Genomic DNA, 14,773 nt, shown 5'->3' on the forward strand with positions numbered 1-14,773 from the left:
AAGTTTATTAATCAATTAAATATATCAAAAACTATAGCTTAATGCTTCTCGTATTTTAAAATAATTAGTTGAGTAATTATCAGAACGACTTTTTATTCGAACATTACATAATTCAGTATCAGGTATTATTTTCAAAATGAAAGTTTATTTATATTAAGACATTCCTATTTCAAATACATAATTTTTCAAACGATTTTGATGTTATATTTAATAAATTAATTTAATTAGTTAATAATCTGTGTTTAATTTTTAAATTTAAATGTTCACGTTATGGATACATGGATTAATTATTGCCTCATTTTTTGACATGATTCAAACACAATAGCCATCTTGAAAAACAAAAAAAAACAGCCTTTTCCAAATTAAAAAAAAAATCCTCCCTTTAAACTCAATCAAAACTTTAGAAATATAAAATGTACTGCCATTTCAACTAAAATTGAAAAGTAAAATTTTTTCATTTCAAGCTCGATAAAAATGTTAAAAATATAATACGTCTCATTCGCAAGTTTTTCTTGTAATTGAAAATAAACAAAATAAAAATTTATTTTATTTTTCTCAATGTCGGTCGTTTCAAATTATTAATTTTCAATTATTATTAAACGTTACAATCAAAATTTCAACATTAAAAGTTTAAATTTTGAACTCTGAAATTCTTATCATGCAATTATGATTTATAATTTAACATTAATTAAAAGTTTACAATTAATTAAAAATTTATGAACTGAATTGGCTAAAAATGGAATATTTTGGATTTAAAAAATATTCGAATAGGAATTAAGGAGCTGTACATTATCATATTTATTATTTTAATTAATTTAAATAATGAATAATTATTAAGAATTTTTTACATCCTAATTTTGAAGTAAAAGGTTTAAAATTTTAAGTAACTATTAAAAGAGCAAAAACAATTTATAATAAAGAATGAGGCGTTACATTTTTCTCTTAGGCATTAAGCAACCAATTTGGATAAAAATTTAATAACTGGGCGCATTTCCAATATTTTTGAGACAAATATTATATAAAATAATTGAAAACAATATTTTTTTATTTAATTTATATTTTTTATATGCAAGGTAGGAAAAAAAATGATAAGAGAAGCATTGGGCACCCAAGAAATATCTACCAATTTTTAATTACCACATTTTTTCAGGACCCGACGTTTTTATTTTGTTTATAAAAACATGAAGAATAGAAAAATGAGATTTTTCGACACACGACACAAGCTCAGAAAAAATAAAAAGATAATATTTTTTCATCGAATGTAGAGCAAAAAATGGTTATTAATGGTTGTTTTACTATGATAGGTAGTTCCTGTTTTAGTCGTGAAAAATAGAATTAAAAATAAAAATAATAAAAATTTTGTTAAAATGACACAAGATACGAGAGAATGAATTCTCAAATCTGTAGTTTCATTAATAAATTCACCGACATATAAAGTGGCTAAACTATTTAATAAAATTTAAAACAAGCTTTGTTAGTACAAAAAACTCAAGTAAAAATTATTTTAAATTAAAAAATATTATAATTAACAAAAACCATTCCTTTTGATCACATTGTGGTTTTCTTAAATGTTTTATCTTTATTTACTAATATTCTGATCGAGTTAGTTAACAATAGCATATTAAGTAGATCGTTCAAAATTTTCAAAAATTTTGAAAATTTTTTTTTTTTTGTTTCAAAATTTTTGTATTGATTTCAAGAGAATGAAGGAAAACCATGATAATTAATATGATAATTAATATGGGAAATTTTATTTATTGAAAAGAATATTTATAATTGTTTAAACATTATTTCAGATCTCAATAATTAGTGTCCAATATACGATATAATTCTGGATTCATTAATTTAGACAATCGTACAGATTTTGTATGTACAAAATTTGACAATTTACCAATTCATGATGCTTTCCTTGACAAAAGTTTAATTAAAACTATTTAATTAAAAACCAATTAACAAAATTAATTTTTAAATTTTTTACAAATTTACAAAAACAATCCTTCTCTTATATATGCTTAATGTTGATCTTCTAACAAACTATTATGTTTTCAACATAATAGTAAAATTTTTTAACAAAAAGTTAAATTTTCATCCAAAAACCGAAACTGTATACTAAAAAAAGGCATTTTTAAAGAAATATATGAACTTTGCTAAAAGAAATTTATTTTCCATCAAGACTAATTTTCTATGCAAAAAGTTAATGTTTATTCATTGTTAAATTTTCGACAGAAAAGAATAATTTTCTACAAAGAAAGACGAGAATTCAAGAAAATACAGCAATTTTTAACTAAAAATGATCACTATTTAATGAAAAATAAAATACTTAAATTTTTATGGAAAAAAAATTAATTTTTAACCAAAAACAATTTTATACAAAATAGTCAAATTTTCAGAAAAGAAATTTTTCCAACTAAATAGATTAATCATCAACAACAAAAAAACTGAATTTTTAGCAGAGTAGTTCCAATCTCAACCAGAAAATATGAAAAAACCGTTAAAATTCTTTGAAATCGCTTTAAATGATTGAATTAATTGAAAGTTCCCTGAACTGTTTTAAAATATTCTGAAAATTTTTTTATTTTGTTCAAACCAGAAAATATGAAAAAACCGTTAAAATTCTTTGAAATCGCTTTAAATTATTGAATTAATTGAAAGTTCCCTGAACTGTTTTAAAATATTCTGAAAATTTTTTTATTTTGTTCTCCTTATTCCTTACAATTTTAAAAATTGTTTAAAATTGTTACAATTCTTTGAAATTCCTTTAGATTATGAAAATTTGTTGAAAATTACTTGACATCTTTTAAAACATCCTAAAATATTTCAAATCCTTTAAAATCTTTTGAAATCTCTTAAAAATTTTTTAAAGCTCTTGAAAATATTTTTAAAATACCCTGAGATATTTCAAATCCTTTAAAATCTCATAATAAATTATTAAAATCATTTGAAAATTAATTGAGATTTATTAAAATATATCGAATCCTTCAAAATATCATATTAAATTACTTAAATCCATTGAAAATTCCTTGGAAACTGTTAAAATTCCCTCAAATGTTTAAAATCATTTAAAATCTTTTGACATACCTAGAACTTTTTTTTAAGAATTCTAAAGTGCATTCGAATTTGTTCAAATAACCCTTCTAAAATTTTTGTAATTCTTTGAAATTCCTTTAAATTATAAATATAAGTTGAAAATTCCTTGAATTCTCTTAAAACATCCTTAAATATTTAAAATCTTTTGAAATTGTTTGAAATTTTCTAAAGCTCATAAAAATTTCTTGAAATTTTAAAAATAGCCTAAAGTATTTCAAATAATTTTAAATCTCGTAATAAATTATAGAAATCAATCAAAAATTTTTTAGAATCTATTGAAATGCCCTAAAATATATTAAATCTATACAAATCTTGTATTAAATGACCAAAATCGATTGAAAATTCCTTGGGGCCTTTTAAAAGACTCTTAAATATTGCAATTACTTTAAAATATTTTCACATACCTTGAACTTTTTAAAAAATATTTTTAAAGTTTTTTGGAATTTTTGAAAATAACCCTCCGAAATTTATTGAATTCATGTAAATTCTTTTAAATTATAAAAATGAATTGAAAATTCCTTAAAACCTTTTAAAAGATCCTCAAATATTTGAAATCCTTAAACATATTTTGAAATCTCTTAAAATTGTCTAAAGCTCTTGAAAATATTTTGAAATTTTTAAAATACCCTGACATATTTCAAATCCTTTAAAAGGTCATATTAAGTTTCTGTAATCAATTGAAAATTCCTTGGAGTCTTTTAAAATTCTCTCAAATTTTCAAATTACTTATACCCTTTTTAAATCTCTAAAACTTTTTTTAAGATTTCTAAAGTACATTGGATTTTTTAAAATAGCCCTTCTGAATTAAAAAAAAAAGTTAAATACCTTAAATTATAAAAATAAATTAAAAATTTCTTGACATCTTTTAAAACATACTTAAATATTTTATATCTTTTGAAATCTTTTGAAACTTTTTAAAGCCATTGCAAATATTTTGCAAATTTAAAAACATAATGAAATATTTCAAATCCTTCAGAATCTCGTATTAAATTTCTGTAATCAATTAAAAATTCCTTGGAATCTTTTTAAATTCTCTCAAATTTGGTGCATTTTTAAAAATCTTTTGAAGTACCTAGATATTTTTTTTAAGATTTCTAAATATTTGGAGATGTTTTAAAAGAAGCCAGGAAATTTTCAATTTATTTTTATAATTTAAAGGAGCTTTCAAGAATTAATAAAATTCTATAAAAGTTATTTTTAAAAATTCCAAAGTACTTTAGAAATCTTAAAAAAAATCTAGGTATTTCAATTTTGAAAGATTTGGAAAATCTGAGAGAATGTTAAAAGATTTCAAGGAATTTTCAATTGTTTGCAGCAATTCAATATGAGATTTTAAGGTTTTTAAAATATTTTAGGGTATTTTAAAATTGGCAAGGAACGATTTCTTTCATATTTTCTGGCTGAAAGTAGAACTACTTTGTCAGAAATATTTATTTATTTATTTTGTAGAAAATTATTTTTGTTTTTCGTGGAATTTTTTTTTGTTTCAACTAGAAATGTAACTATTCTATATTTCATTGAAAAATGATGTTTTTAGTTAAAAATTTTTGTATTATATTGAATTCTCGTCATTCTTGGTAGAAAATTCATCTTTTTTGTAATAAGTTGAGTTATGGTTAAACATTAATTTTTTGTATAGAAAATTAGTCTTGGTGTAAAATAAATTCCTTTTGTGCAAAATTCATGTATGTTATTAAAAAGCCTTTCTTCAGTATGGACTTCAGCTTTTTGTATGAAAATTTAACTTTTTGTTTAAAAATTTAATTATTTTGTTGATAACAATTAAATTGTAGTTTGGAATTTTTAAAAATAGCCCTTTCAGGATTTCAAAAGCTTTTTAAGGATTTTGAATGTTTGCGGATGTTTTAAAAGATTTCAAGAAATTTTCAAATTATTTTTATAATTTAAAGGAATTTCAGTGAATTTTAACAACTTAGGCAGCATTATCTAAAAAAATTTCAAAGTACTTTAGAAATCTTTGAAATATGTCAAGGTTTTTCAATAGATTGTGAAGGTTTCGAAATATTTGATAGTATTTTAAGAGATCCCAAGACATTTAAATTTTTTTACAGTAATTCAATATGAGATTTTAAAGGATTTGATATATCTTAGGATATTTTAATAGATTTAAAGGAATTTTCAATTTATTTAAATAATTCAGTATGTGATTTTAAAGGATTCGAAATATTTCTCAGTATTTTTTAAATTCAATAATTTAAAGTGATTTCAAAGAATTTTAACGATTTTTGTTTGAAATTGCAAATACTTTGTTAAAAATGTAGTTTTTTTGTTGATGATTTATCAATTTAGTTGAAAAAATTTGTTTTCTGAAAATTTGACTGTTTTGTATAAAATTCCTTTTGTTTTTGGCTAAAAATTAATTTTTTTTGAAATACAAATTTATCTATTCTATGTTTCATTGAAACCTGATCTTGTTTAGATGAAATTTTTTGTATTTTATTGAATTCTCGTTTTTCTTGGTATAAAATTAATATTTTTTATCGAAAATTTAACTATGATTAAACATTAATTATTCGTATAGAAAATTAGTCTCTCTTTCTCTCGTTTCAATAATCGAGCAAAACGGACGTATCATTTTTACTCTTAAAAAAAAAGTTCATTTGCAATCTTAAAGTTTTATTTTACAGTAAATTAGGTTTTAAGTAAATTTAAATAACAACTATTTTTCTCAAAAACTATAAACAAGAATGAGAACTACTCAAATAGCAAATTGGCAAATATCTATTTTTTTCTCAAGAAATTCCTTAACAAAAAATCTTATTGTGCCTACTATTGTTATGTCCACTCAGGCAAATTTTTCAATTTCAATTTAATATCTTGTTCATTTTACTAAAAAAAAATCTTTCATTTTCTGTAGCTACGGACATTATAGCTTCTTCTTTTTATAAATTTTAGGGTTGTTATCAGTTTTCTAATTTATCAAGAAGTAATTGATAAGCCATTTGGATTTTATTAGTGAATTCTAATTTGTTAAGAGCTACTTTAAAATTAACTTAGTCTGCTTTCAAAGCATTTTTATGTTTTAGTAGACTCATCTTTCTTCGTTAAACTGACACCTAACGTGTATCATTACAATCTTCTATTTGTAGTTCACTTATTGTAATTTTCTCCAAGAGGAAAAATTGTATCCACAATGAAAAAGGAGTTTGTAAACATATACGTTTTAAATAAAAAATTTTTCTCTGGTAGACTAGCTCATATGAGCATAAACACGCGAGCTTTATGATCGCTGAGGTTAGGAGTTGTTTGTACAATATTGTTATCGTGCATGAGGAAAATAGATGAATTTCCAGGTCTTGAGAGAGCTTTCTTCATCAAGTACTTTCCTGAAAAGTGTATCACCATATCTAGGCATCTTGTTGTAAATTAAAAATTTAAGTAGGGAAAGCTAAACAGTGCTAAATCCATTATTTGGCGAGATTTTATTTTATTTTAAAATTTTGCTTTATTGCTTTTGACGCCTAATTTAGTGAAAAATGAATGTTTTGCAATTTTTTATTCTAAAATTTTGTGTTTGCGTGCATTCAAGTTTGGTATTGGAATTTAACAACCCGTGTGGAAATAACGACATTTGGCCCTTTTACAAGTCGGGCCCTAATCGGGGGCTAGTCGGGTTATTAATTTTGACAAAGTAACAAGTCGGGGACGAATCGGGGACTAGTTGGGCTTTTTGTTGTCAAAATTCGAGTCGGTGCCTGGTCGGTGGTTGGTCAAGGGCTATTTGGGCCTTTTTGTTCACTGATTTCCATGCGGGTAATCTTTAGTCTATGATCGGGAGCTAATGAGGCTCTGGTCGGGTTATTCTTATGTTTGACTTTTCGGCAAGGTTTTATCAAACGAGGTGATTTCTAAAAAAGCGTAATGATTTTTTTATTATTTTGTTTTGTTATTTTAGAAAATACTTTCTCTTTTGAGATGACGTCCAGAGAAAGTATTTTCTAAAATAAAAAAACTCCTTAATGACTTTATTTATTGAAAACATATCCTGTCTATTCACAACATACCTATTTTTATGCCGTAAATAAGCGGTAAATGCAATTCACTCTTCGCCCACTGGAATCGCAGAATATTATTACTATTTTATAGTATTTGTCACTCAGCAGACATTCCATAATGATATTGCACATAAAAAAATTAACATTTACTTCCCAGTTGACATGTGTCATTTCATTATCAATTAAACACTTTTATTATTTGTAATTAATATGTAACATAAACTATATTGTTTTGACACTTATATCCATTTGAACTTTCGAACGCAACCATGGACACTATGATAAGCGTGATCCGAAGATGCACGGACTTGACCGAAAGGCCGATCCGAATGCAACTTTGAAGGCGCGAAAAATGAAAATACCCCTGTATAATGGCTTCTCTCCTGCTATTGTGCAATTCGGGTAGCATGCGATTCGCCATGTGTGTAAGCCCCAGCGTGTCCACCCTGTGTTTAGGATATCGCGGATGTTAATTTAGTCAATCAGTAAATATTTTTAAAACCTTATTTGTCTTTTCGAAAAAGTTGCATCGCTCATAAAAAGTTTAAAATGGTGTCAATAGTCACGTGAGTCCAAATCCTGATCTTGTGACCTTGAAATGAGATTTAGTTTTACGATCTGACACAATTTCGGTTAGAGATGGAGAAAAGAGGATCGCTTTAAATCCGAAAGCTTGATGAAAGAGCTTTAAGAGTTAGCAGAAACAAAATACATCTGATGCTAAGCTAAGCCATAATCGTCTTATATCATGTTAAATCTACCCACTTGGGAAGCCTTTGGATATAGTGTAGGCCTTCGAGATGTTGAAGTTTCAGAGTCTCGGTAGAAGTAAGCTTTTCATGCGCTTGCCAGTATTTTCTCGAGCTTCAAAAGCACACGGATATAAACCAACATTTAAGCGGTCATAATTCCGGGATTAAAATACAAATGCTTTCCTTAAACTAAAGCAATGTACGTCGTATGGTATAAAAAACGTAATATTCCACTGAGGTGGTTGGAAGTAAACTTTGTGCAGAATCATAAAAACATACCAACTGAGAGAGAGCTATCCCAGGTCACAGAAAAGTTCAATACATTCTTGCTGTCTCACGTCGACAGTAAAAAGAAGCTTTTATTTGTACCCGAAACACGTCAAAATATACTGAAAAAATTGAGTTGCAATTGGTTGATTTTTCATGTTTCGAATATTGAATGTAGTTCAGTTGTTTTTCAGTTTTCATATTGATCATGGCAGCGAAGACAGCTGCAGTTCAAAACGAGTTTGTAAAAAATGAGCAAAAACAAAATTGAAATACTAGTTTTTTTGGGGGATTGGTCTTGAACAGATATTCAAATATATTTTAATAGAATCTTAATTTATTTCAAGTGAATTTGAATTTAGGGTCTAATCGTAAATGCCACCTATTCCACATTCACTTCTGAAAAATTTAAAACTGATATTTATATACTGAGACTTAAATAATAATTTAGTTGCTGTATAAATACTGAAAGTTTTAATAATAAGTTGTTATTCCAACAGATATGAGTTGTTGATGCTAGTTGTTCAATTTAATTCAGAAATAAATGCAAAATCTTGTTAAACAAAACAAGAATCCTACGACCAAATTTAGACCATAACGAATAAACGAAAACCAAAAATCCTATTGTAATCTGAAAAAAAAACAAACAAATTAAATAAAATTTTTAGACAAAAATAAAAATTGATGTTTTTTATTTTTATTTTATTGTAATTTGATGGTAATAAAAATCAAAAAGACGAAAGACAGAAAAAGAGAAGGAACGGGACGTGGTTGGCTGCCTTCTCATATTTCTTACCTCTTTTTTATTTTTGTCCGAAAATTTTATTTTATTTTTTTGTTTCTTTCAGATTACAATAGGATTTTTGGTTTTAGTTTATTCGTTGTGGTCCAAATTTGGTCGTCCCTTGTTCGTCATAGAGACTTATAAATCTGCTACACTCAGAAAAATGTTTGCTTTAATAAAAGAGAAAAACATTTGTTTGCCAAATATTAAAAATAGAATTTGTTTAATATAAATACAATTCTTTTTTTACTCAAATCATGAAGTCAAACATTTTCTGTTGGTCTTATGATGTTGTAAATCATCTAGAAGTAGGACTTGTAACTATGTATATCTAAATAAATATGCTTATAATAAAAAAACTGATTTCTGTATGAATAGAGCTTTATAGATCAACATGAAAAATTTCAATTTCTCTTACACCATAAAATTTAAAATTTGCTAAAGCATTCTTTTTTTTAAAAGATATTATATCATAATCAAAATGATATGCATCCTTTTGATATTTGGAGGTTCCGTTTATACCGCTTGGTAGTTTGGGCAAGATGTTATCCTTCCGACAGACATAACGCAAACAAAAGTTGGAATAAAGTTGATATCTTTCTATTTTGGCTGTAATTGTTGTACAGTTACGTTAAACCACGTTAAAGCCGAAGGAGCTTTAACAAAAGAGAATTCACAATCACCAAATGTCAGTTGTCAATGCTTTCACCTAAAAGTTTAAGAGGTTTGCGCACAAGTATAGGGTCCGAATAGCTAGTCTGAATAGCTAGAATGTTAAAGGATATCTGTACGACAGCCTTCTAGATGGTTAGAACAACTATCTCTAGAATGTTAAAACAAGAAGCTCAACTCGATCATCTTAAATAGTCGACTTGATCATCTAGGATGGTCATCTATACCGTATCAGGTAGTCGATCTGACAATCTTTGAGGGTTGATTTGATTATCCCGTATATTCTCTGGCCTCCGCGGACAGTCAAAATTACTGAGAACCAGAGGATCTTGTTAATCATCCTGGAATGATAACTTAGTTATTCTGAATTAGTCTGAAGCTTTTCTAATTCTTCTAAACACGATTTTTCTCCGTGTCCATATTGGAAGCATAAAAAAGAAAAATCCCTATAATTTCAGACTCATCCTTTCTGAACTCTAGAACGTCTGTTAAATTCAGATTAATGTCAGAGTATCATTTTTCAACTTTAAGACCTTTATTAAGTCCCAATGATTTGTCAAGGCGTTATTTTTCTAAGTCGATTCTGGTTTATGAGAGGCTGAAGATTTTATAAGGGATTATTATAGTTACAAATATTTTTTTTTAATTTAGATCTGAGGATATAAAGATTTAAAAAATTGTTTCGCAATAAACATAAAGGCCATCCTAGTGTCACAGTATGATTTTCCAATCGCCGCGTTATATAAAATAGTTATAGTATAGTTCTCAAAATAACCCTGTTTTTCTGATGTCAATAGTTGGAAATTTTTTTTTCAAATTGCGGACGAGCACAAAAATGCTGAAAAATGTTGGTATCATAATATAAATAAGGGCTACCATAGTGGCAAGATATCATTATATTAGTTACAGGCAAACTATATGATCCGGTAATATATATATAATACCTAGGCATTATATATCATCCCGTGGCATTATATATAATCTCTAGGCATTATATACAATCCATGGGCATTATATATAATGCCCTACAGAGACCAGGCAAAGTATTTAATAATCTGTATTATACAGAATGCCTAGGAATTATATATAATGCCTCAAATTTCAAATTTGTTTTACTAATTATTTTTTTTTAAAATTGTTTTCTTACATGTAAAATGTAAAAATTTATCATTTTTCGGGATAAATCATAAAGTAGATGAATTTCAATAATAATATTTGAAACATTACATAATTGGAAATTAGTTATTTGAAAATTTTTTTTGTTTAAACAATTTTTCTCGAGTTTTTTTCTGGTTAATGACACAATTAACGAATAATAAGAGAAATTTGTTTAGGATATTTTTTATTGTTTAAAGAATTTTTATTTATTTAAACCATTTTTTCATCCTGTAAATCGTGAAATATTTTAATTATAGTTGGAAAAATTAATCTTGAAATTAATGAACATTATTTACATAAAACTGATATTTTGCATTTTGTGAAGCATTTCCAGGCACAATACAACGGGGTGGGTGCCTCAACATTAAAAGTTATTAGGTGCGAATTATTCCTTTATTATTCATTAAAAGGTGGTCTAGTCTAATTTACAAAAAGTTAATAAAATGTGCTTATTTTTTGATTTTTCCTAAAGCCAAGCGTCTTTTATTTAAAGCCCAAGCACAATTTCAAAAGAACGGAAGCACTTATCAATGTTAGCCGATTTAAAAAAATTATGGAATTTATTTTTCCCTAAAATAAAAAAATTTGGGAAGGGAAAAGGTGTGATCGGCCGCCAAAAATCGAAATTTAAATTTTTACAGATATAAATGTCGGAGACACGATTTTTGCACCCATTCAAGGCCTTTTTAAAAAAATTTAAAACCTTTCAAAATAGCATTTGTCAAAATTACAACAACTGAAAAAAAGAACTTTGTTGTTAAATAAAAAACTGTTTAAATGATTTTTAAGAAGTTGCTTGTGACGAATCTTAAAGAAACTGTATTAGATTTTAATTTAAAAAATCAGGATCTGATAAAAATTAAAAATTGATTATACTATTTAATATTTCTTTAATAAAATTAGCCTTTTTCAAACCGTAGTTTGCTACATGTAAACTAAATCTTTCAATAGGTCATGAAATTTATCAAGAAAAAGTGACGTGCCGGTTATTATATACAATGCCTAAGGATTATATATATTGCCTAGGCAAAGTATATAATAAGTATTCGATTATATCCTTTGCCTAAAGTGATCAGGTATTATATATAGTGCCTAGGGATTATATGTAATGCCTAGGGATTATATATAACGCCTAGGGATTATATGTATTGCCTAGGGATTATATGTAATTCCTAGGGATTATATATAATACCTAGAGATTATATGCATGGTCTAGGGATTATATGTAATGCCTAGGGATTATATATATAATGCCCAGGGATTATATGTAATGCCTGGATTTCATACTTTGTCTGCAAAATCAAAAGTTATTAGGTGCGAATTATTCCTTTAATATTCATTAAGAGGCGATCTAGCTCAATTTACAAAAAGTTGATAAAATAATCTTGTTTTTTCATTTTTCCTAAAGCCGAGCACTTTTTATTTAAAGCCCAAGTACAACATCAAAAGATCGAAAGCACTAGTCAATGTTAGCCGATTTGGAAAAAATGTGGAATTTATTTTTCCCTAAAATAAAAAAATTCGGGAAGGGAAAAGTGGTGAGCAGCCGCCAAAAATCGAAATTCAAATTTGTACAGGTACAAATTTGGATACACGATTCTTGCCCTCATTCAAGGCATTTTTTAAAAATCTAAAAAACTCTAAAAATAGCATTTGTAAAAATTAAAACAACTAAAAAAAAATAACTTCGTTGTTAAATAAAAAAAACGGTTAAACTTACTTTTAAAAGTTGCTTGTAAAGAATCTTTAAGAAATTGTATTAGATTTTAATTTTTAAAAATTCAAATCTGATGAAAATTTTAAATAAAAAATTCATTATACTATTCAATATTTCTGTGATAAAATTACCCTTTTTCATATCATAGTTTGCTACATGTAAACCAAATCTTTCAATAGTTCATGAAATTTATCAAGAAAAAGTGACGTGCCGGTTATTATATGCAATGCCTAGTGATTATACATATTTTCTAGGCAAAGTATGTAATAAGTATTCGATTATATCCTTTGCCTAAAGTGGTCAGGCATTATATATAATGCCTAGGGATTATATGTAATGCCTAGGGATTATATATAATGCCTAGGGATTATATGTAATGCCTAGGGATTATATATAATGCCTAGGGATTATATATAATGTCTAGGGATTACATATAATGCCTAGGGATTATATGTAATGCCTAGGGATTATATGTAATGCCTAGGGATTATATGTAATGCCTGTTTAACATACTTTGACTCCAACATATATACTCATTGTTGCTATTATTAATAAAGCCAATTCATGATTGGATTTGTTATTTTGGTCATACAATCCAATAAAAAAATTTGTTTAATCTTGAATATGTGCCGGAATCAGAGCTTCCCCTCTACATCTAATTAAGAAAGTCCGTTGCTCCTTGAGACCAAAATAACACATTCTCTGATAAATTAACTTCATTAGTGTCAAAGTATCCTTCTACAAATCTCAAGCGCTCCTTTAACTTTTATTATTATTTGTTATTGTTATTCTCAGATATGTTAATAGCATTTTTTCAATCAATGATGACATTAGAGTGCCTAATTTTCACTAATATACAGTCCCTTCTATTATTAGGTGTAAGTGACCTCTTAGGCATACTGAAGAAGTAATTGGTTCTCACGACGAGTATTATTGTATGTGCATGTATATAGATTCTATACACTATACTCTACAGTGTTCACCCTAAGGTCGTTCACCGAGATCGTGCTGATTCCTTCGGACGTCTTCCCTCGGGAATAATCCTGCTCTGCGAACACCATCTCAATTGACCTCACTCCAAAGTCCGACATCCTAGCCGATTATTAGCTCGTATCTTAGGTAACCCCAAACCCAAGTGCGGTTTCCGCAGGGTATTATGTCTACTAGGTTTTGTGACCCTATTTTAATTAAACCGGATTAAACAATATTTCTGGTCTCGACTTTCATCAGGTTCCTTTTTTAGGGTTCGATTTTAAAAGAACGAAAATATTTCGTCACATAGAGATTGCATGGATGCAGAACAACTTTTCTGAGAAGCAAATAAAGAGTTTCTAGTGAGTTAGCATTTCTGCAACTGCTTGCACCTGCAGAAAGTGGTAGAGAAGAGAGCGAATAGCTGGTTCATAAATTATCAACTTTCAATAGTTTTGAATTTAAACTTGATATTCATTTTTGAAAATTCAAAACTTGGAATTGAAAATTTACGAAGTTTAAAGTAGACCAAAATCCAAATTAAAAATCCTATTTAACGTCCAATAATAAATTAATGCAAAATCCTGCTAAACAAAATAAGAATCCAACGACCAAATTTGGACCACAACGAATAAACGAAAACCGAAATTCCTATTGTACTCTGAAAAAAACAAAAAAATAAAATTTTTGGACAAAAATAAAAAAGAGGAAAGAAAATTGCGAAGGCAGCCTACCACATCCCCTTCCTACTTTTTTTCTTTCTTTCGTCTTTTTTTTATTATCATCAAATTACAATAAAATAAAAATAAAAAACATCAATAAATAAATTTTCATTACCAACGTCTCGGTACTCGTACAGTAAGTACCCTTATGAAGACAAGAAAAATTTAAGTGGTAGAAATTGACAGTATCCACGAAGAGGTGTTTTCTCTTTGATACCTGAGAATCGAATGAGGGTCAGTAGGCCAATTTTCACTATTCAAAATTTGAACATTATCCCAGCCAAACTCATGGTCAACATCAACAAATGCCTTTGTATTTCTTTCCTCTTTTTTATTTTTGTCCGAAAATTTCATTTTATTTTTTTTTTTTTCAGATTACAATAGGATTTTTGGTTTCCGTTTATTTGTTGTGGTCCAAATTTGGTCGTTGGATTCTTGTTTTGTTTATAGGCGAGCGGCAACCACCCCAAAAATGACATAGGAGTGACCAGATCATTCCTAGTCGCTACTAATAGCCTACCTTCATGTTTTCGAGGATGCTGAATCCGAATCTGAAATTTATTTTATCCTAAAATTGGGGGAACATTGTCAAAATCGACAATTACGTCAAAAATGAGTAAAATTTT

The sequence above is a fragment of the Belonocnema kinseyi genome, chromosome 7 (genome assembly GCF_010883055.1).
Source record: "Belonocnema kinseyi isolate 2016_QV_RU_SX_M_011 chromosome 7, B_treatae_v1, whole genome shotgun sequence".
NCBI classification, from domain to species: domain Eukaryota; kingdom Metazoa; phylum Arthropoda; class Insecta; order Hymenoptera; family Cynipidae; genus Belonocnema; species Belonocnema kinseyi.